Source organism: Pan paniscus, chromosome 2 (genome assembly GCF_029289425.2).
Source record: "Pan paniscus chromosome 2, NHGRI_mPanPan1-v2.0_pri, whole genome shotgun sequence".
NCBI classification, from domain to species: Eukaryota; Metazoa; Chordata; class Mammalia; order Primates; family Hominidae; genus Pan; species Pan paniscus.
Window position 1 is genome coordinate 36,568,301 of NC_085926.1, and position 23,705 is coordinate 36,592,005.

Below are 23,705 nucleotides of genomic sequence, written 5' to 3' on the forward strand. Positions count from 1 at the left end.
CACACAAATGGCAAACAAGCATATAAAAAGGTGTGCAACATCATTGATCATCAGCGAAGTGCAGATTAAAACTACAATGAGATATTATCTTATCCCAATTAAAATGACTGACTTTCATCCAGCAATAACAAATGCTGGCAAGGATGTAGAGAAAAGAGAATCTTCATACACTGTTGGTGGGAGTGTAAATTAGTACACCACTATGAAGAACAGTTTGGAGGTTGCTCAAAATATTAAAAATGGAACTACCATATGACCCAGCACTCTCACTACTGGGTATACACCCAAAAGAAAGGAAATCAGTAATTCAAAGAGCTATCTGCACTCTTCATGTTTATTGTAGCACTGTTTACAATAGCTAAGATTTTGAAGCAACCTAAGTGTCTGCCAACAGATGAATGGATAAAGAAAATTTGGTACATATACACAATGGAATACTATTCAGCCATAAAAAAAGAATGAGATCCTGACATTGCAACAACATAGATGGAACTGGAGAAATAAGCCAGGCACAGAAAGACAAACTTCTCATGTTCTCACTTACTTGTGGGAGCTAGAAATTAAAACAATTGAACTCATGGAAATAGAGAGTAGAAGTATGGTAACCAGAGACTGGGAAGGGTAGTTGAGGTGGGGGGAATAGAAATGGTTAATGGGTACAAAAATACAGTTAGATAGAATGAGTAAGATCTAGAGTTTGATAGTACAACAGGGTGACTGTAGTCGACAATAATTTATTGTACATTTTAAAGTAAGAGAGTATAAGTGGAATGTTTGTAACATAAAGAAAGAATAAGTACTTGAGGTGATGACAACCCATTTACCCTGATGGGATTATTATCATTGTATGCCTATATCAAAATATTTTATGTTCCACATAAATATATAGACCTACTAGGTACCTATAAAAATAAATAATAATTTTGAAAAATAAATTGCTGTGTTAAATTCCCCTACCAAAGGGGGAAAATTCTCGGATTGTTTTAAAAAGTAAACCCAACTATGTCCTACATATAAGGAAGAACACCTGAAACAAAATGGCACAAAGAGACTAAAAGTTAAACTATTGACAAAACAATAATAATAAAGAAAAATGTTGGTAATATAAACATCTAATTAAACAGAATTAAAGGCATGAAAGCGTCATTTTATGAAGCAGTCTCTATAATTAAAATTAAACCAAATTGGGAAACTTTATCTGTTAATAGCCTCAAAGTTTACAAAATAAAACTTCTATTATTGCTGTAGCTGGTTTTGTGGCAATTAGGGTGCTGTACCCACCCACTCTCACAACTCCCACATCCCTCCGAATCTTTATTTCTATACCTAATTGCACCTGCAACTCCAAGAAAACAACCCTAGAGGAAAAGAGGGGGAAACTGAGTCTGCGGAGAAAGGGTCCCCAAAAAAGGAAGCCCTGTATGCTCTAATAGCAGTAGATAATGCAGACTAAAGATTGTTATGAACCCCATTTGTTTAAGAAAGAAAAAGACAGTGGAAGTCAAAAAAAAATATTCCATGATTCCATGTTTCCCTGCCAAGGGACCCAGAATGAACCAGGCTGGGAATTATTCACATTCATCCACCTTCAAAGAAAATTCCAGCAGAACCTGCATGGACTTAGAACAGGACCAAGGGCATCAGTTCCCACCCCAACGAGTGGCAAAGATCATATTCAGAAAGGGCTTTCCTTATTCCAGCAGCAAAAAGAAAAAAAGAGGGGGGGTGCACTATAAAAAATAACCCTATAGATCTACATGAGAAGCCTAAGTGAATGCTATGAAAAAAAAAACACCATGATATCCTTTCAAAAGGAAAAGAAAAAAAGCATATATATGTATATGCATGTGTGTGTATACTTTGTGTGTGTCTTTACATATACATACTTTATTTGTTTCAGAATATATATTTATAATATATGTTTATATGTGTACATACATATGTATATCCTCTGTGTGTGAGTGCGTATGTGTGTGTGTATTTATATCTTGAAACAAATAAAGCCCTCACCTCATTCTACCAACACTGAAGTGTATCACCTGGCATTCCATAGATTCTGTGGATTCTGTGGATTGAACTGAATTAAAGACAGGCCTGGAGCTGAAGCTCAGCTTCCCAGCTCCTGAGCACAGGGCAGCAGGTGGGATGATTTGAAGACCATGATGCAGGCGCCTCCGATTTACCCTTGCTTATAAGAGCTTATATCAGAAGCCGGGTGAGCCTCTGGAATGACATACAAGAGTGAGTGTCCATTGGGAACAGGAAACAAGATTGGGAATGGGAGATGAAGGGACAATAAATAAAATAATACAAGAGAGACTGTGCAGTAAATAAGGATAACCATGTACTACAAACTGAGGAATGGGGATGATCATTCCAATTCTCCATACCTAGGTAGAAAAAATATTCTTCACTGAAAGCCAGGATATTATCTCTTTTAATCCTTACAAGACTGAGATATACATTATACTCATTTTATTAGGGAGCAGAAAAGGTGAACTCAAGATAGGTACTTGGGTAAGTTCACTCCATTGACAAATAGGGATGAAAACCCATCCCTATTGGCTCCACAGCCTGTGTTTCCACCATAATACAACTTTCTTTTCTGAAGTTTATGCTGCATGTGGTTTTCTATTGATGTGCAATATTATGGTTATGTTGTAGTAAAGTGCTCTTCCCATGGGCCACATACATTTCATTTTTTCTCTGAATCTTACTTGAGTTTTCTTCATTCTAGAGGCAGACTGCAAACATGTGGCTTTTGAAGCTGGAAAGAGGCTACTTTTGGTGGTGTCTATGTAAACATATAGAAAAAATATATAACTAACATTCATATCCTTCAAAAAGAATATCTGGATAATTCAAGTGACTGTAATAAAACTTTCACATTCTACCACCACTTTGATACATAAAAAGAGCTGCAAAAACTCCAATCACAAAGCCTTTGTCAAATATCCTTACTATGTCTACAACTCACCAGCGTTCTTTAAAAAAAAAAAAAAAAGACATTTGAAAAGTCTCCAGGTAAGCCACAATGAACGAGCCCCACTCCCTCTTCACAAATCACTCTATTGTGTAGTGATGCACCATCAAGACAGGCCACATTTATCTCCCCAAAGCAAGCCTGGCAAGAATGTGTTCAGAAAATATTGGTCATGTTATCTTTACAAAGGTTAAGAGAAGGATTTGCTTATCTATAATGATTTATGGAACTGACAAGTGGGTGTATAAATGTGGCCAGGAAATGCACAAGAGTAGACAGAATGGCTTAGAACAAAATTATAGTGTCAGGGCACAAAGCAGATAGTTCCATCCTATAATGGGACAAGAGATCTGGGATTCATAAATCACGTTTGTCAAGAATAAATAAAAAGAGAACCAGATGAGGCCAGTAGCCCTTGTTGTTTTCTATCTCTCTCGTAATTTGTTGACCTGCCCTGCCAAGCTTCTGTCAGAGATAAGAGCCTCTATTGCTTCCTTGCTATCTCCAGATTAGGTCTAAACACCAATAAATAAGACACACTGGCTTCTGTTTGTGTGTCCTGTCCAGATTGGACTTTCCTTGTGACTGTTAAATGCTTTTCTGTGACTTGACGATTTAAGCAGTGAACAGGTGTATCTGTGCAAGACCCCATGTCAAACCCATCCAATGAATAAATCCTCAGTGGCTACAACAGGAATGCCTGAACTCTAGTTCTAGTTCTGCCAATATCTATCTGAGTGACTTTGGACAAGTTTCTTGTTTTCATTTCTTCCGTTTTGCAACACCATTTAAAAAAGAAACATCATCCATCAGGTAGAAAAGCTGAGATAATAATACAGTCAGGCCAAGAAAAACTAAATGAAGTAATTCCCATGCCCTAGCCCCATGGCTATTTCATTACCAAGTATGTTGGAGGGTTTGGGGGATGAGGGGGGAGGACAAGTGGCAAATATTTATTAAATAGACTTAAAGACAAGTCTCATATATTTAGATGAAGAAATGGAATAGATGTGTGCTCAATTTGTCAGCCTTTTAATTCTGAAATTACATAATTGACCTTAGAAAGTATAGCTAACCATCTGCTGAATTTAATTGACATTTTAACACCAACTGAACTGTTCTGGAATAAAAATACTTTCTGACTTCCTGGTTTTTGCAAAACATTCTCTTGCGTTTTACTCTGACCCTAACAAAATTCAAAGACAAACAAAGTTCAATACAACTCCCACTCCTGCCCCTTCTGCTATTTTAAGCTCTAACTGTACCATGGGTAGCAATTGATATAAGCACCTTGCCAGAAAACCTTTATTTTAATTCCCTAGAGAAGACAGCTAACTTCCAGGTGTTCCATTCAATGGATACTGTGCATGCTGTCATGAGCATACGCTTGTTTTTATAAATTTTGAAGTCTGAGCTTAGAACAAATATTGTTTCAAGACCATTTGCAGATTAAAATACGGAAGGTGTCACTGGTCAGGTGCTCGTCCCCTGCATCCTCTCCCAGCCTGCTCCCTGAATGGTCTGTGTACCTACAAGGAGGCAGAGTGAGTGCCTCAATCAATCCTCACCCTCATGCTTTACCCTTGTACTCAACCGCAGCTCTATCTGTTCTGGTTTCTGACTTGCTGGCTTCATTTCCCATGTTCAGATTAGTACCCACTCTTTATACCTGACTGAGCCACTCCAATTTGGAGTTTGTTGCTGTTTCTGCACAAAAACTTGTACCTGCTCTGAAGATCTGTCTAATTTTCAATGAGTCCACCCAGTCAAGTTCTGGCCCTCTTATCCTAAACTACATGGCCCTCCCAGAGCTACTAGGAGGGAAGATGTGGCAGATCATCTGTATGGGGCTGCAGCATCCATACTCAGCCATCTCAGAGTGTGGACACAGAGCCCTCCACTTTCTCAGTTCCTTAAGCAAGAAAACACAAGAGAGTAAGAGTCAAAAGAGTTGCAAAAGAAGGCTGATCTTCCCAGGACAGGGAAAATCCAACAGATATGGGACCCCAAGATTTTTTCAAATGTTCTTTTTGTTGAACTATAGCATATGTATAGAAGAGTTCAAAATTACACACGTACAGGTTGATGGCTCATCACAGAAAAACACACCCATCTATCAACCACCCAGATTCAGAAATACAACATTACCAGCATTCCAGAAATCCCCCTCAAGTGCCCGCAATTAGCAGCCTTTCCTTCCTCCTCGAAAGAAACCTGACTTCTGTCCCCAGGCATTAGTTTGTCTATGTTTGAATTCTATATAAATAAAATTATACAGAACATATTATTTTGGGTCACATTTCTCTAGCTCAACATTGTGAGACTTTTCCATATTGTCACATGTATCTCATTCATTTTTATTTCTGTATAGTATTCCATTTAATGAATGAATTAATGAATGAGTATTCCATAATTTATTTATTCATTCTAATGCTGATGGACTTTTGGTGTATTTGCAGTTTGGAACTACTATGAACAAAAATGCTACAAATATTATTGTACTGACTTTTAGCACATATATGTATACAGTTCTGTTGGGTAGATACCTAGAGTTGAATTTCTGTCACAGACTTCATTGGATGCTCCAAAGAGTTTTCCAAAGTGTTTATATCAATTTACATACCAATTTACTATCAGCAGTGTTTGGAGTTCCAGAAGCCCTGCCTTATCACCCATACTTTATACTGTCAGTCTTTAATTTTAACTCTTCCGATGTGTGGATGACAGTACTATCCTAGACCCAGGCAAAACAATAACCTACTCTACGCCAAAGGCTTTGGAAGGCCCTGGTCTGGCCCTCCTACTGTACCACCCCACAAAATTCTTCTGGGCCAAAGACAAATGGAGCCAAAGAGGACTGACTGACAGAATTAACAAGATAGGCCTGACTGTGACAGATCTAACTCTATACTCTGAAGATAGAGAATATATTTAATAAAAATTATAAAAACTTTGTAAAAATTTTTATTACAAAAATAGTTTTACCAAAAAAAATGAAATAGAAAAGGGTAAATAAACAAAGAAAGTGAAAAAATTTAAAGGATAACACTAGACTTCATTGCTTAACTCTATGAAAAGATGAATGAAATATGTATTTTCCTAAGAGAGTATAATTTATAAAAACTGGTGTCAGGAAATGAAAAAATTCTATATAAACTGATTTTCAAAGAAAATTTTGGAAAAAAATAAACAACTAATTTACCAGCTCTGAAAAGAGTCCTAAGTCCAGGCCATTTACAGAGATTGTTTCAAAATATGAAAAAGATAAAAAACAAAAGAGAAAGAAATAATATATACACATTTTTTAAAAAATTATGTGATTATAATATTAATAGCAAAATTTGATACAGATCATAAAGATGGCCCAAAACAGAAAACCTTAGCTGGCTTTCACTTATGCGTATCAGTATAAAAATTGTTATTAAAATATTAGGAAAGACAATCTAGCAGCACAAGGAACAATACATACTGACTATGTAGGTTTTTTCAAGGACGGTTCAGTATTAGGATCTGTTAGTATATTCTACCATATTTGTATAAGTAAAGAGAAAAAACATACGATTCTCTCTGTAGACAATGAAATGGCATTTGACAAAATTTGGCAACCATTCTTGATATGCATAAATGAATAAATAACAAAAATATTCCATACAAATGTCTAAATGTATACTACTCTAACATGATTAAAGATGTTCTTTGCAACCCACATGCCAGCCTCAAGCTTATAGAGAAACACCAAGTCAGAATGACGTGAGGACATTTACCACTAGCACATTACATCATACTCTAGGTCCTGCCCAGTGTGATCAAACAACAAAAGATACTGCGGGATTAAAATTGGAAAGAATGATGTAACACTTTCACTGTGTACAAATCATTTTATTGTATACCTGGAGTATCTTCTGCCTTAAATTGACTGAAAAACTATGACAATGAATTTTACTAAGTTAGCAAGGAACAATTTAAAATATAGAAATCAATGGCTTTCAGGTACATAAATACTCAACAGTTAGAAGATATAATGAAAGACATTACTCCATTTACATGAGAAATAATATAAAATAGCTACTCATAGTCTTAGCAAGCAATGTTCTATAACTACAATAAGAAAATCTTCAAATTCTAGTAACTAACCCAAAAGAAAATTTGAAAAAATTGAAAGGCATACCATTTTACTGTATGGGAAGATTCAACATCATAATGATGTCAAATCTCTCTGAATTAATTTGTAAATTTAACAGTATTTTTATAAAAATATCAATAGGTAGTTTTAGAAGTATATATGCTTATTTTAATTTTTATATAGAAAAAAGATATACAAGCAAACAAAATCCACTGCACATCAAAAAGTTAATTCACCCTGATCAACTACAGTAGGCTTTATTCCTGGGATGCAAGTTTGGTTCAACATATGCAAATCAATAATTCACCACATAAACAGAATTAAAAACAAAAATCATATGATCATCTCAATTGACACAGAAAAAGCATTTGATAAAATCTAACATTCCTTCATGATAATAACTCACAACAAACTAGGCATCAAAGGAACATACCTCAAAATAATAAAAGCCATCTATGACAAACCCATAGCCAACATCATACTGAATGGGTAAAAGTTGCAAGCATTCCCCCTAAGAACTGGAACAAAACAAAGATGCACACATGGATGAAATTGGAAATCATCATTCTCAGTAAACTATCGCAAGAACAAAAAACCAAACACCGCATATTCTCACTCATAGGTGGGAATTGAACAATGAGAACACATGGACACAGGAAGGGGAACATCACACTCTGGGGACTGTTGTGGGGTGGGGGGGGGAGGGATAGCTTTAGGAGATATACCTAATGCTAAATGAGTTAATGGGTGCAGCACACCAGCATGGCACATGTATACATATGTAACTAACCTGCACATTGTGCACATGTACCCTAAAACTTAAAGTATAATAATAATAAAATAAAATAAACAAAGATGCACACTTTTATCATTCCTGTTCAACACAGCATTGGGAGTCCTAGCCAGAGTAATCAGGCAAGAGAAAGAAACAAAAGGCATCCAAATAGGAAAAAAGGAAGTCAAATTATCTCTCTTCACTGATAATATGACTCCACACCTAGAAAACCCTTAAGACTCTGTCAAAAGGCTCTTAGATCTGATAAACAACTTTAGTAAACTTTAAACAACTTTAGTAAAGTTTCAGGATACAAAATCAATGTACAAAATCAGTGGCATCTTTATATACCATGTTTTATCTTTATAACATTGAAGCTGATAGCCAAATCAAGAACATAATTATATTTACAATAGCCACAAAAAACTAAAATACCTGGGATTTTAGTTTTTACCAAAAAGGTAAAAGATCTCTACAGGAAGAACTACAAAACACTGCTGAAAGAAATTAGAGACAACACAAACAAATAGAAAAACATTCCATTTTCAGAGATTGGAAGAATCAATATTGTTAAAATGTCCATATTTCCAAAAGATATTTACAAATCCAACACTATTCCTATCAAACTGCCAACATCATTTTTCATATAATTAGAAAACACTATTCAAAAATTTATATGAAGATCCCCCAAAAATAAAGCAGTCCTAAGCAAAAAGAACAAATCTAGAGGAATCACATTACCCAACTTCAAACTATACTACAAGCCTACAGCAACCAAAACAGCATGGTACTGGTACAAAACTACACACATAGACCAATGGAACAGAATAGAGAACCCAGAAATAAAGCCACATACCTACAACCAACTGATCTTTGGCAAAGTTGACAAAAATCAGCAATGGGGAAAGGACTTCCGATTCAATAAATGGTGCTGTTATAACTGGCTAACCATATGCAGAAGAATGAAACTGGACCCCAGAGCTTTACAATACACAAAAATTAACTGGATAGAATGGCGATCATTAAAAAGTCAGGAAACAACAGGTGCTGGAGAGGATGTGGAGAAATAGGAAGACTTTTACACTGTTGGTGGGACTGTAAACTAGTTCAACCATTGTGGAACTCAGTGTGGCAATTCCTCAGGGATCTAGAACTAGAAATACCATTTGACCCAGCCATCCCATTACTGAGTATATACCCAAAGGATTATAAATCATGCTGCTATAAAGACACATGCACACGTATGTTTATTGCGGCACTATTCACAATAGCAAAGACTTGGAACCAACCCAAATGTCCAACAGTGATAGACTGGATTAAGAGAATGTGGCACATATACACCATGGAATACTATGCAGCCATAAAAAATGATGAGTTCATGTCCTTTGTAGGGATACGGATGAAGCTGGAAACCATCATTCTCAGCAAACTATCGCAAGGACAAAAAACCAAACACTGCATGTTCTCACTCATAGGTGGGAATTGAACAATGAAAACACATGGACACAGGAAGGGAAACATCACACACCGGGGACTGTTGTGGGGTGGGGGGAGGGGGGAGGGATAGCCTTAGGAGATATACCTAATGCTAAATGACAAGTTAAGGGGTGCAGCACACCAACATGGCACATGTATACATACGTAACAAACCTGCACATTGTGCACATGTACCCTAAAACTTAAAGTATAATAATAATAAAATTAAAAAAAAAAAGAATATAGGGACCCTGCCCTCGCCCCACCAGCAGCTTGTAACATCAACCACTTTCCTCCTCATCCCCTTTGTCTGGAGCAAAGTGATGTCTTTTTACACCTTCCAGTGAGGATGTGCTCAGAATCAATCATGCACACTCAGGAACAGAGGGCTGCAGGAAGGAGAGGACCCTCTACAGAGAAACCCACCCCCTTATAACTTATGTATCAGCCTTTTAGAGAGAAATGGGTAGGCTATGAGAAGAGCCCTACATGTGAGAGCCAGCAGGGACCTCAGACAACATCTAAGTCCAGTTCTGCCTTTAACAATAAAGGAGCCACTGATGCCATGTGGCTAACATTTAACTAATGTGACATGACTTGCCTACTGACAAGCCTGGAACTAGAACCCAGGCCTCAGGTTCTTTTCATAAATTTTGGAGGAAGAGAGAGGAGATGCTTCAATCTAGAGGTCTCAACAGTCATTAGAGCCTGTTGGGTGACCTTGGCTAAGACAGGAATAAGGTTTAACAAAGAAATATTGTAAGTGTTATTCCAAAGGGGACAAGGAAATAAAGGGAAAAGTAGAGACTCAAAGTGGGATTAACAAAGAGAGAGAGCAGGTATTGTAACCAAGGCCCAACTTATTTTCCCTAATTCTGGGAAACTGATTCCACACCTACTTACACCTTAAGACATTTCTAGAAATATTCTCAATATTTAGACCAATGAATTTCAAAAGTAGAAATTGAAAAGGATTATATTTTTACTACGTTCGCCTTCCCCTCCCAGTCTTTTTTTCCCAATGTACTTTTTTGGGAAAGATTTCTTTTTAGTATTTTATGCCAGTTTCAAGAGTGGCATAAGGAAGTACACATATACAATCACTTCCTGAGTTTCAGTTTGGATTTATTATTATACTCTCTTCAGGGGAATAAGACTTAAGAGTTCTCTTTAAGGATTTTACTGAATTACAATAATTGACCAAAATAAAGTTTTCATATTGTAGTGCTAGACCCATTAGTGGACTGTGAAATCAATGTGGGGAAATATAAACTGCAAGTTTTATTTTACAAGTTAAAAGGAAAATACTAAGTTTCATTATGTGTGATAAAAGGAGAAATTGTTTTCTGCATGCTTCATTTAAATGTATTAATTATTTCTTACTTTATCTTGTATTCAAAAGAGTTTGAGCAAAAGTGCTTCAAGTAGAGAGGTCTAATTCATCCATTTTCTCATGGGATTTTTTCTCTTTTTTTTTTAACCGAGTTATACAAATGGTATTATGGAGATGGGAACACAAATCTCATCAATGACTGATGGATTAGCCTTTTCTAAGAAGTAGTCACACATCTGGGGCCCTTCCATGTTGATAGCCTGAGATCATAGTAGACCAAAAGTCCTTGTCATCTTTAGCTGCATATTAGAATCACATGGGAGCTTTTGAAAGCTAGTGATGCCCAAACCATGCTGCAGACCAGTTAAGTGAGAATCTCAAGGTGTGAGTTCAAGGATTTTATGTTAAATGAAATCTCACCAGGTGCTTATTGCACGGCAGCATGATTTAGAGATACCGAATGCACCAAACCAATTCCCCATCATTTTCTTTCCATTCTCTATTTCTCTCACAATTGGCTTCACTCCCAGCAGCTCTATGGATTTTATTCTTCCCTCTAATGATTTCAGTTAAATTACTGTCTTGTCAACTGGGCTAGTCCAAGGCACAGATTGTCCTCTATTATTGTCTATCATCCTGGGTATTCATAAAGCTGGGCCCTAGACTCACTTTTCCCAAAGTTAGATCATAAAATGCTCTTTTATGTTCTCTGGCCTCAAAATTCACCTGAGTTGAATTTAAATCAGAAATTTTTAAAGGGAGATTAGGATGCACCTCATGATCTGTGCAGTTCTGAAGTACTGCCCTCTGCATCTACTTTTGGACTGATTTCCCCTTAGGGTGCCATAAATGTGCTCCAGTTTATGTCAGGTCAAATGAGTCCATGAGGTACAGACATTGAGTCCCTGAAAACTCCATCCACCTTGGCACTAGGCTGCACATCTGACTAAAGGGTGAAGACAAATGTGACTCCAGGCCAGTAGAGAATGCCCACCTGTCACCCAGGTTCTAATTTAATTTCTACTTGGACTTCCTTGTGCTCAGTTTTAACACTTCTCATTCACTTGTATAAGGTGAGGATTAAGGGTTGATTTTATTGGTTTGCTCAGAATCAGACCCAAGAGGAAAGTCTACGTGTAAATGATGTATTAAGGCAATGCTCCCTCCAGAAAGAGGTAATGGAGTTTGGGGAAGGAAAAGCAAATACGCCAAAAAAAAAAAAAAATTGTGATTTCAGGCAAAGAACTGCTGTTCAGCAGTTTAAAATATGCTCTTTGGGTCAGGAGAGTGGAGCCAGTCTCTCCTGTTGCCAGGAGAGGGACTATCAGGACAACAGTAGGAACAGAGTAGAGCTCAGACAGCAAACAGGAGATGAGGATGGGAGGGCTTGGCAGGGTGGCAGCCCATGGGACACAGAAGTAAGACCAAAAAAATGTATTGGGAGAATGAGCTGTCATCATAGACAGAAATAAATAAGGAATTAGTGCATCTAAGAGCCATTGATGTGATTACCTCTGTACCTTAAGCTTGAAGGCAAGGGAATCTGCATGCCAGTCTGAACTTGCTCAACAGCAGTTTTCTTTGGATAATCTGTTTCAGAACACTTGAGGCATGAATGTGGCCAATGACTTGACACCCATGCATGTTGTCAGCTGGACCTTCAAGATCATCATCCTCCAGTTGGGGAGGGTTCTTCATTCTAAGGGAAGGCTCCAAACCCAGCTCTGAAAATAAAACCACAGCCATCAGGATCCACTATTATCCATGATCTTACTGTAACTTATTCTTTTACCCAAGAGTAATATCAAAGAAAGTGGCTTTAGATGTAAAAGTCCAAGAGGTGAGGTGAAGCCAGTAGGGACACTTTGATTTTTTATTGTTGTTGATTTTTCTTACATTAATGATAAGATTACTGGAAGACAAAAGTGCCCCCAACTGATAAAAATATTCAAGAAAAATTAAATTAGTGAACACAAATAGCTCCCAAGAGTATAAGGCAAAGGCAAGGAAATTATACTGGATATAGGCCGTGCTTTTTAAAGGGGGGATTATAAAAATCAAGCAAAATCAAAATTGAAGGAACATCTCATGAAAGAAAAGAACTAGGGAAGACTAAACCTGGTGAATTTATAAAACTTGCATAAATATATATTTCATATATATACACTCCATATAATATACAAACCAAATATATATAATGTATATGACAAATGATGTAAGTGTATATACCAATATATATTAATCTAATTGAATAATTACATAATTATGTTCAATATCTTAGGAGATATTGAACATAACATTATAATCATTATCCTGCTCTGTTGAAGTTGGAAAAACCAATTAGAAACATGAGAAGAATGAGATAGAAGGTGTGCTGAAAAACAAATGACCTGTTAGACAGCAAGAAGAAATCACCAGGTGAAGGAGAATGAAACAGAAAGCATTCATTCTATCTTCTTGCCTGGAGCTTGGTTCATGCTCAGGACTCTGGAAAAAAGTGAGCAGGAGAGACAGTGTCTGAAGCAGTAAGGTTAGTTCCGGTTGGAGCTGTTGGAATATATGGAGAAGTAAAAGAGAGACAGGAAGAAAGAAAAGAGGATTAAATACTACAAGTTATCATAGCACATGTGAGGAACTATGCACCCCTGACACTCACTGAGCACTTTCCATGAAACCTCTCCTTGGAGCCAGACTGGTGCTCATCACTTCACATGACCCTCACCGGCTCCTGAGAACATGCATCTCCTGATGTCTCAGATGGGGGCATCACCTGACAGAGGAGCACCAGGCAGCCCCAGAGGCTCCATAAGGAGATAGTGAGAGGGACAGAGAGTGAGGATGAACATGACCCAGAATGATGAAAATCTGAGCAGAAGTGGATCCTCGTGAGAAGAAAACAGAGGACATAGCTGTGGAGATGGTGAATTAAATGGAGTATCATGAAAGAAACTGATTTGTACTCTTTACATATGAAAGTTACCCTTTATTTCAAAGAGAGTATAAAAACAGAAAAAAAAATAAGCTGGATATGTCAGGAGACTGACTTGTGGGACCAGAATTTCTATTTTTATTAAATGTGGCTAATACATTGTTATTGAAAGTGCCTAATGGGGGGAAATTAGCTTAATAAGGGTTGGTGAAGGAGAGGGAGGAAATTGGCAAATGAGACTTACTGAGAAAGCAAAGGAAGAGGGGTCCCTTAAAAGCAGAGATCTTAAAAATCGTTCTACCTCAGATGAAAAAACACATGTGAAGTCACATTCTAAGTGTTAATTTGCCAGAAAGATAAAAGAATTAGATAACATCTATTCATAGGTTTATTGAGCAATTCTTATTGAACACAGCACTCTGGAAATTCTCATAATTAATTCTCTCAACAATGATTACCGGTAGATATAATTTCTGAGGAAATGAGATATAGATACCAAAAAGACAAATAACTTGGCCAAGGTGAACAACTGTAAGTGGCAAATCCAGGACCTGAGAGCAGATTTGATCATAAATCCCAGGTCCTTACTCACTTCACTACATTAGAGCAATGTGGATTTCAAGTTGATCCTCAGTGAGCATGCAGAGGCCCGCTTGTCTCCTCCACCCACAACACCATAACAGCCAGCACCTGGATTAGAGTTTCCTATTCCCCTTTCCTTCCCTACCTTGGAAGGGCCATTGGTTCCCAGAATCAGATTTGGCTGTGAAGGTCCGGGTGGTGGAGGAAATGCACCGCCTGACTATGCCATAGCCATAATCAAACCGTTGGTCCAGCTGCAATTGCATACAACTGAGCACCAGGGGGCTTGGCTCCAGCTGTGCATGTGAAGATTGCACCTCTGACAGGCGGTGGCTCAAGTCTCCACTCCAAGACCCTTGGGGACAGACCTCCTGCGTGGGAACTGAAAGGAGAAGGGGGTTCAGTAGGAACAATTTCAGTTTCCCCTTTGCTAAGCATTCCCAAAACGCCCATCTCTGATGTCCCTGCCTCTCCATAAAACCACCCAGTACACCAGGCCACAAAGACAGACATGTAAACGAAGACGATGTCACCTTTCATGTCTGTGACTGGAGATGCTGAGACCACAGGTGCCCAGGCTAGAGTATCCATTTACTGAAAAACCCCCACTTGACCCCTGAGGGCTTGCATTGTCTAACAAGGTCATGCCTATTATTATTATTTATCTTTTTCCTGTGTCCTACAGTGAAAGTTCTACAGAGCCTCCAGAACACAGGAGAGGAAGAGTTGTTTATCTAAACACATAGGAGAATAAGAACAGGGGAAGATTTAGAGCCTCAAGGCTTTGGGAAGGAGTGGTGAAAAAGGGAGTTGGAATATTATAGACCAAATACTAAGTGAGGTGAACTTTTCAGGGTCCTAGGGCATTTTGAATTTCCTGTTGCCTATAATAGTTTTACCACCTCCCCACACATATACATTCTATTGCCATACAGTGGTTATTAGCAGCCTTAAGCAATGTAGTAGAGGAATCAGTCTGTTTATGAAAATTTAGGGGCCAGAAGTGCTACAGATCAGAATTTGTTGTCCTTTATGGAGGTAACACAAGGCTCAATCTTCATATTACCCACTCCTCCAGTGGGGTCTGGGCTGTATTCCCTAATAAAAATTATTTATATTTCCATAGGGAGAAAAACACACATTCTCAGAAGGTGACCTAATGAGAGACTTCGAACGGCCTCCGCCAATCCAAGGTCAGCTCAGGAGGGGGACGGAGCCTTCAGGACCTGCTCCACATTGCTGTGGAGCTCCTCCCTCTCCTCCCTCTACACATCCTCATTCTCACCAAGATTTCCTTAAGTTTTTCGTAAAATGTCTTTCACGTATCTACTCTACTTCACCTTCCTGACAGCAGTTATATCAGACTCTCATCACTCATGCCTGGCTTCATACAGTCTCCCTAACTGCCTTCTCTGATTCTGCCATCTCTATACTGGCAGTTGTCTCACCAATTTTATCACCCTGTTCTTATCACATTCCCACTCACTTCTGAAAACTTTCTCTCCATTGCCCACTACATGACTCTCACCCCCCACCCTGCATTTGTGCTCCTTCTAACTTCTGGCTGATATTCTCATCCAATATCCCTTCCTACCACTCCCTCATACAAATTCTCCGCTGGAGTCAGGATGGCCCCTCACTGGCCCCAGCCCTGCACTGGGTGCCTTCCAGCCTCTGGTCTTTGTCCACAAGCCCTACTCTCGGCTTGGTGTGACCTCCATAGTTACTCAGGACACAGTTTACTAATCATCACCCATCAGTCACTGAGGACATCAGTAAGATTGAATGATAGTTTATATTGGGCTGACAGGGAAAACATCTTGAAACAGCAAATCTGGTTGGTAAAGACTGTTCAAACGCAGGTCTCCCCATTCTTGTCCTCTGCATTTGGACAAAAATCAAGCTCTAGGAATGTTATTAATCATCACTACTTAATTTCATCATGTCATTTTATCACTATTTTTCAGACTACTGAGTCTTATTAAACTTATACTTTGAATATTCCTAGAATTTGCACAAGAAAAGATAAAATATTTTCTCAAACTTCTGAAGTACTGTACATTTTATTAGTTGGGCAGGTAGGGAAAAGCCCCCGATAAAAGATCAAGTTATAATTTAGGTTATCTTCTCACTGATTCTACCAACATTTTCCCTGCCGAGAGAGGATGCGGCAGAGCCGACCTCCTGTGTCACTGCTGCTGGGGTCAAGGCTGTGCCCTATACACACTATTCACACATAGTGTGTGAACCCACACACAGGATACATCCTTGTACAGTCTGCATGGTGCATTCATTCATCCCAATCATCTGCAAAGAAGCATTTGGCCTCTCTGGCCCATGTTTCATGATGCCCTGGCAGAGCCGTCCCACACTGCACACATCGCACTTCTGAGACATATGTCTGAGCATTTTCCTTCCTCCTCAGGGGAGCCCCATCTTGGCTGCGGTGTTTCTGAGGCAGAGCCCCACAGCTTTACCAGAACAGCCCAATTCAGAGCAGAACCTCTGAGGACAGGGGGTGGAGGACAGCAGGACCTTTCTGCTCCTGACTTTCCAGGGAGAGCCTACTGGAGCTGGATCTCCCCGTGGAGGGACTGGAGGAGGTGCTGGCTCTGGGGACAGACAAAGTGCACAAGGTTTTCTTTTTGTTTGTTTGTTTTAATTATACTTTAAGTTATAGGGTACATGTGAACAACGTGCAGGTTTGTTACATATGTATACATGTGCCATGTTGGTGTGCTGCACCCATTAACTTGTCATTTACATTAGGTATATCTCCTAATGCTATCCATCCCCCTCTCCCCACCCCACGACCGACCCCAGTGTGTGATATTCCCCTTCCTGTGACCAGGTGTTCTCATTGTTCAATTCCCACCTATGAGTGAGAACATGCAGTGTTTGGGTTTTTTTTGTTTTTGTTTTTTGTTTTTTTATTGCCATATTGTCTTTATTGTGGTGGTCTGGAATCCAACCTGCGATGTCTCCCAGGTTATGCCTGTAATGGAATGATCATCCTCAGGAACTGAGTCAAAGATTGGGAAGGCTACCTCTGATCATTTCTCGATGCAGTAAGTGAAGGTGATTCAAGATGAAGCTAGGGATTAAATTATTCTTTCTTCTTATCCTGCACTTTCAGCTTCTTCTCCATGCAAAGCTGTCTTTAGGGGCCCAGTGCATAGAAGGCCACATAAGAGAGTTCACACAGGCCCCGGCACTGGATGAGGGTTCTCAGGTCAAGACAGGCAACAGATGCGGATAAGTCCATATTGGGGCAGGTGGATGGACGACCACTAAAGAGGGGTGAGTCAGTACCAACTGGCTGGGAATGAGGGGTTCACAGTGGGTCTCATTCCCTCCATGCGTCCTTTGCACACCATCGTGGGCTCCATGAGAACGCAAAGGAGCCTTTTGCACTCCCCAGGTCCGTCCTCCATCCTTCCTTTGCTGTTGTCATGGTGTCCTCTTTTTTTTTTCTTTATTTATATTATTATGCTTTAAGTTTTAGGGTACATGTGCACATTGTGCAGGTTAGTTACATATGTATACATGTGCCATGCTGGTGCACTGCACCCACTAACTCGTCATCTAGCATTAGGTATATCTCCCAATGCTATCCCTCCCCCCTCCCCCCACCCCACAACAGTCCCCAGAGTGTGATGTTCCCCTTCCTGTGTCCATGTGATCTCATGGTTCAATTCCCACCTATGAGTGAGAATATGCGGTGTTTGGTTTTTTGTTCTTGCGATAGTTTACTGCAGTGTTTGGTTTTTTGTCCCTGCGATAGTTTGCTGAGAATGATAGTTTCGAGCTTCATCCATGTCCCTACAAGTTGGAAGTGATTTACTTCCAACTATGTGGTCAATTTTGGAATAAGTGTGATGTGGTGCTGAGAAGAATGTATATTCTGTTGATTTGGGGTGGAGAGTTCTGTAGATGTCTATAGGTCCTCTTGGTGCAGAGGAGGAAGTTCAAACCCATCGCACGAGGTTTTCTTTCTTAGGGAATCTGTATCAGGGCTACAGGAGCTCTTTGTACCAGACTGGATGCTTTTCTGTTTAACTTGAAATTATTTCAAAATGATTTGAAATAATTTTGAAATCAGGAAAAGGAAAAAGGGTGAGCACCCATCCAAGCTCAGCCCCTGAAAGAAGCCACTGCAGAGAAGTAGATGGAGACCGCGCTGTGAGACCAATACTAGTCAGGCCATCACCTATGAGGCAAGTGAGGGATCTTGCTGAGCCTCAACACAGCCTTCAGCTCTAACATGGCGATGCCACCACCTACTTGGGAGTGTCCCTTGAGCACTGAATGGGCCAGAGACAAGCATAGACAGAGCTCACTTGGCAAGGGGCATGGCACACAACAGAGACAAGGTAAATGCATATTTTGTCTGTATCATGAATCCCTGTGATCCTGAGAAAAGCCTTTGCTTCTTTGAACCTCAAGGAGAAACGGAAAACAGGAAACAGAATGATCCTAGCACAAAAGACACTTACCCATGAAAACACAATCCAGGACCAATATGTTAATTGCTAATTTCATTAGAACATAGTGAGATATATTGGAGAGCATGACAGAGTTACTTGCTCCTACCGCAAGATGATTTGATGGATAAAATGCTCAAAAATCCACATGCAACTCTCAGAACTCCAAAAAATCGAATGAGTGAGAAGAAATGAAAATTGGATTTTTTCTCCACACACCCTGTGAAGCTGCTGCCCCATAGGGTGCCCACTCAACAGGAAGGATCTTCTGGAGATCATGGGGATGGAACCACATGGTTCCAACCACAGGATGGGCTTTGCTCATCAGTTAGGCCAGCACCTCATCAGGGACACTCATTGGTGATGGTTTACGTGACACTATGACACTGAGACCAGATACATGATTGAAATTATAAACCCACACATGGAAAAAAAATCACTGGTGCTCCACAGAGAATGAAAGCCGTGGCCATGCAGGCAGGATGGAACACTAGCCTGCTTCAGCTGGAGGGAAGTCACCTCAGAAGAAGTTAAGAATCTGGCCTGGGACATAGGAATCATGAAAACAGACCTCCAAAATAATTGGGCAAAACTGCCAGCACAACTGGATGACCAGAGAATAGTGAAGGGTACTGTCCAGGAAATGCAATTAGCAACATACTTTCATCAAAGAGAGATGTCTTATCTTAAAGAAGGAGGTCTTTCATACAAATGTCTTCAGCTGAGCTACAGGTGGCTGAACATTTGCAATTGCCCCTCACCATTCCCCCTCTCAGGCCTATCTTGATACCCACATCCCACTCTTGTGAGAAAGTGCCTGGTGACAACGGAGTCACCTAGGACAAGAGAAGAGGAAAGTTCCACCCATTGGATGTCTGTGTTTAAAACTGGATCCAAGAGCCAGACTCAAGACAATCTAAGTACAAGGATGTCATGTCTTAGCCTGCACAAATTGCAGGAAACAAAAAAATAAACAGGCTGCCTGGAAGGGAGACAAGTAGAGCTTTATGACCTTTGGGATGAAGTACTCACAGACTGCATCCATAGCAAAGCAGGCGAGCTGTTCCTCCAATAAGCACAAGGTGCTACTTACTGTAAGCCTGGTGGCAGTCACATAGGTCATATTCAATTGAAGGAGTCAAGTAAATTTCATCCAGTGCGTCCTCTGAGACATCGAGTTCTTCCATCTCCAGCAGCTGCCTGCTGGGCCTGGTGGATGAAGAAGACTGAAGATAAACACCAGAGGGAAGCAAACCACAGTGCCCAGCTGGCTCTAAAGGGAGGCCTACAGGAGGGGCCAGAGGAAGGAAAGGGCAGGCCCCTCAGGGAGATAGAACAATCCTTCCCCATATGGGGCAGAAGAGAGAGAGCAGCAGGTGCTCGGTGCACTGAGCAGACAATGAGCTAAGGATGAAGGAGATGGAACGATCCCTGTACAAAACAGCCATGACACACAGTGCATGCAGAGGGACATCATGGTGCATTGAGCACTTTTGCATAAATTGTATTCATAGCAGCATGCAGTGGCCAAATGAACATGGGCTCTTGAGTCTTCCTAGACTCTTAGAGATATTGTATCCCCCACATCTCTTTTTCTCAATATTGTAGCAAGATATGAATTTTTTCATTCACTTTCATGCTATCAAATACTTGCACATATGGTAATGCCAAAGCACAGACATCAGATGTGCATTAAACAAAAATTATTCAAAACAACTCATGTCTATGATTCCTGGGCACATTGATGACATCTCTAAGCCCCACTCTGAGGCTCAGGGTGCAAGGATTATGAGGTCTACCTGAGACATCATTTGGATGTTTATCACATTCACAGTGGAGCACTCCTCCCCCATCAAGAGCCAAGCAGACTTGCTGTTTCTCAAATGAGTACAAGGTGCTTCTGTAAGACAGATGGGAGTCAGACAGGTCAGCAGGAATCAAAGGAGTCAAACAACATTCATCCCGTGGCTCTCAGGGGACTTCATGCTCTGCCACCTGTGGCACCTCCCTGCTGAGACTGGCGGGGTAGGAAGGTCTAAGGTTGATTCAAGGGGGTCAGGGACCACAGAGTCCTAGATGGATTTGACAGAAGGCATAAGGCAACGGTTGCAGAAAGCAAAGGGGCTGACCTAATAAAAGGTACAAATTATTCTCTTCTTGGTGGGACAGAGTGTGGCTGCCGTGAGATAGTGAGAGAAAGAGAAAGATAGAGAGATAGAGATGGCTCATGTTCAGCGAATTGCCCAGATTAGAAGTTCATGAGAAAAAAGAAGCAACATATTTTGACATAATATGGAGTTGGGGTTTTACTCAATTTTCTTCTCTTGTGGTCAAATACTTGCCAACATGCTGACACCTAACAGGTATCTCACCCTGGATTTAACCACACAGAAGAGGACGAGTGATATCAAAAAATCCATGAGTTTGGTGAGTTCACTTGGGTCAACTGATTGTAGGTTACTATGCTTGAGAGGGATTAAGCAATGGAAACCAGGCTAAGCAAGAGGATCACTTGAGCCAGGAAGGTCAAAGCTGCAGTGAACCATGATAGTAGCACTGTACTCCACCTGGATGACTGAGTGAAACCCTGTCAAGAAAGAAAGAAAAGAAAGGAAGGAGAAAAGAAAAGAAAAGGAAGAAGGAAGGAAGGAAGGAGAAAGAAAGAAAGAGAGAGAGAGATTGAAATGTATATGAGTACAAGAAAAAAGAAAGAGATTGAAATGTATATGAGTACCACAAGAAAAAAGAAAACATTGTTCAAAAGAATAACTTGTAGTTAACTGAATGGATAAAATAGTCCTATTCACAAACTCCTATTTTTCCCTGATGTCATCCTCCAGATGTCACTATTGAACAACCAGCTCAAAAATCAGAGTTACCTGGGGGACACTGGCTGTTTCCCGTCCTCTTCCTCATTATCATTTTGATTTTCTGCAAATAAATTCAGAAGAGAGGATCACATTAAGCAAATCATACTCCACACATGACCAAATTAGTGTCCAATCATAACACAAGGGCATTAACATTCTCAGCATAAGAATATGTTATTCTTAGAGAAAAGGTCTAGGATGCCCTAGGTTAAGTCTTGGAAGAAGTAGATGAACCTGCTTTCCAGGCCCATGGGGCAGAATCTTCCTCTTCTGGTACATCATAATTGCATATTCTCTGGCCTGTGTCTGTTAAGCAGTTAAACAAAACATTTCCCCAAGATCTTCAGGAACTGGATTAACTACTTTCTAGAAGTGTTGCTGCAATATTGACTTGTCTCTGTGGATGTCATGGTTGTTGAATGTTTAGAGGAATTTATACACAAGACTGAACTGAAGGATAAATTCTAAAAATCCTCGCATAATAAAAAAGATTCTATGGTGTTACACAGAAAAATTGGCCATTAGTAGGGTGGAGAACTCAGGCCTCAGCTTGCTTTATGGGAACTTATAAGCAAGGCAAAGATAGAAGTGTTTATGTTCAGGTTTTGAGGTGAATGCTAAGCTAAGATAAGCCAATTTAAAGATAAGCCAACTTAAAGGAGAATAGAGACTGCAGCTGAGAGCAATAAAACCAAGGTAATGACATCCCCAAATCTATAGGCAAGGCTGCCAATGACCTTTGACAGGCATACTCCAAGGACATTGTTCAGGGACACAAATTACATCACTGCAGGAGACAAAAGACATTGGATCCAAGATAGGAGGTCTGACAGATGCCTCCTGTATACCTCCTGTACACAGGTGGGTATGAGTTTATCACACCTACTTGAGGTCCAATAACCTGATACTGGGGCCAGAGAGACTAAGGCATGACATGGGCTAAGGAGGAGAGGGAAGCCCCCTGACCCACCTGATATCTGTGTTTAATATTTAATCCTACACTTCCTGATTCAAACCAATATGTATCTATAGGTCCTGTCCTCAGAGTTGAACTTTCTTAGCCTAGGCAGAGGTACAAAGGACAAAGAATATAGAGGCTACATGGGAGAATGTTTAGCACTTCCTCCTCCCCTTCGTAATGTGAAGATTCACTGCCTACATCCAGAGCAGAGTCGACTTTCTCTTCCTCAGGTGTGATTTTGGCACACCTCTGAGGCTGATGGGAATCAGAAGAGTCATGGCAAATTGAGCAAGTGGCAGAATATTCCTCCAGTGAGCTCTGAGGGACTTCCTTTTCTTCAGCCTCCTGTACCTCCACTGATGAGCCAGGTGGGATAGAGATAACAGAGATGACAGAAGATTAAACCTGTTTTGACAGGAGGCATAAGTGAGTGGTCCCAAAAAGCAAAGGGGTGGTTCCCTTGAAGAGGGAACAGGCAGTCCTCCTCTCTGCAACAGAGTGTGGCTGCCACAGGGGCCTGAGAAGAAGAGAGCAGCTGGAGCTCATTGCACTGGGCAGGTAGGATCTGAGGAGGGAGGAGACTCAGCTATCCCTGTATGGTGTAGATGTAACACACAGCACATGAAGAACCCTAACAGCTGCTACACCATGTGGCTCAGTTGGGTTGAATGTAACATACTATGGCCAAGAAAATACATGCTGAGCCATTGTAGACTCCAGAGATGGTGTGACTTCTAGGCCTTCTTCTTCTAATATTGTGATTTGAAAAGCGAGTACTTTTGGTCTAGGTACTTTTCTTGGTGTTTAACTTTGCTAGTTACTTCCTAATTCCTCTCCTTGTTAACTCTTTGCTGTTTATCTTAGCTAATAAGAACCTAATGACAACTGTGTAGGAAGCAGATATGAAACTCCTCCTGGTTTTCACTACAGAAGAGAACGGGTCTCATCTGTGTGTGCAGGAAATCCCTAAGGCTGGTAAGTTCTCCTCAGGTTATGCTTCCAAGGACCACAAAGAAAATAGACAACCATGTCAACAGGGCTATTTCACTGTTGAGTGAGTGCACTAAATCAATACAATCTGCAATTTTTTCCTTGCATCTAGAATCCATGACAACCTACACCTCTCTTGTCTTCTTTCTGAGGCCTTTTCCATATTTTACCTACCCATTACCAGCTCCTGATTATTCAT

General features: G+C 40.1%; 1 pseudogene; it reads right to left on the reverse strand.

Moving 5' to 3' along the window:
* Positions 1–8,979: 8,979 nt before the first annotated feature.
* Positions 8,980–23,705, reverse strand: LOC100995583 (neuroblastoma breakpoint family member 6-like; annotated as a pseudogene).